The sequence below is a fragment of the Odontomachus brunneus genome, unplaced genomic scaffold (genome assembly GCF_010583005.1).
Source record: "Odontomachus brunneus isolate Ranch 3 - 2012 unplaced genomic scaffold, Obru_v1 Obru_scaffold_356, whole genome shotgun sequence".
NCBI classification, from domain to species: domain Eukaryota; kingdom Metazoa; phylum Arthropoda; class Insecta; order Hymenoptera; family Formicidae; genus Odontomachus; species Odontomachus brunneus.
The window spans coordinates 7,487-9,017 of NW_022639806.1; the positions used below are offsets into that span (position 1 = coordinate 7,487).

The following is a 1,531-nucleotide window of genomic DNA, read 5'->3' on the forward strand; positions in this document are numbered from 1 at the left end:
TTATTCGAAGTATTGCCCATCGCTAGCTATACATTTTTCCCACCTGTCTGACAATTTGTGGATGCCACGCCAAAAAAACTGTTGCTCTTTTGAGGCAAACCAGTCGAGCCATTTTCGTACATTTTCGTAAGAAATGAAGTGCTGCTTAGCAAGTGCGTGTCCCATCGATGCATATAAATAGTAATCGGACGGAGCCAAGTCTGGTGAGTAAGCCGCATGCGAAAGTATTTCCCAACTACCCTTATAGAAATATCATACTAAGAATCATTAATAATTACTTATTATCCAGTATTTTTAATACTGAAAATAAGTAATTATCAATGATTCTTAGTATGATATTTCTATAAGGGTAAACGCCTCAATCGTTTCCTTGACCAGTTTTGCTGTGTGTGATGGTGCATTATCATGAAGCAAAATCACTTTGTGTTGCCTTTTTTTATATTCTGGTCGTTTTTCACGCAAAGCTTGATTCAAATCGATCATTTGTTGTCGGTAGCGTTCAGTATTAACGGTTTGGTCAGGTTTTAGCAACTCATAATAGATGACTCATAATAGACTCACACCCTTCTGATCTCACCAAACACAGAATATTAGGTTTGTTCTTTCGATCTGACCTAGGGCTGCACTGGAACTGTACTAATTGAAGAAAGTTCAAGATAGTGCAGACCAGTGCAAAGATACATATGGGTCTAAAAAGAACGGGTAAGAGCAAGTTAGAGCAGTGTAAGATGGCGGACAACATGGCTGGATTAAATAACATAGATCAATTTATGGATCATGTTGAAGAAAATGCTATCGTACTACCACCACCTATGGAAGAAGATGATGGTAAAGTATATTTGCATGAATTAAATTATTAGCAGAATAGAAAGTATTAACACGATAAGAATATCTAACCTTTTTATTATGTTTAGGTTATGACGAGTTACGTATTTTGCATCCTATTTTTGGAGCAATCCAAAGAATAGAGCATGTGAAAATAATGAATTATATCGAAAATATTGTTGTAAGATATAACAACATTGACTTCATTATGCATTTTCGTTTGTCTCGAGAAGTTGCTAATGAACTTATAGCAAAATTCAGCATGTCAGAAGTATTTACTTCCTTACAAGGTATTTAATAGTATTAATACATAACATGCGCTTTCTATCTCCCTGTATTACCTTTTTTCTTCACAACAGTTTATTATTCTTTTAGGTGATGGTGGGTATGTAAAAATAACAGCTGAGAAGCACATATTATGCTATTTATGGTTTGTGGGCCATGAAAGTTCATCCTATCGTGACGTTGCTGACAGATTTGGAATAACAATCAGTGCTTTGTACAATGTAATTTCATGAGTTACGACATGTATCTTGTCAATGGCACGTAATATTATTAAATATCCTACTTTGAATGAGAAAGAAGAAACAGCAGCGTATTATTATCAAACCAAAGTTTCCTGGTGTGATTGATAATATTACACACACACACACACACACACACACACACACACACACACACACACACACACACACACACACACACA

At 35.5% G+C, this 1,531-nt stretch overlaps 1 pseudogene; it reads left to right on the forward strand.

Annotated features, from left to right (window-relative positions):
• The first annotated feature begins 738 nt into the window (after nt 1-738).
• Nucleotides 739-1,531, forward strand: part of LOC116853550 — a 25,831-nt pseudogene continuing 25,038 nt past the window's right edge.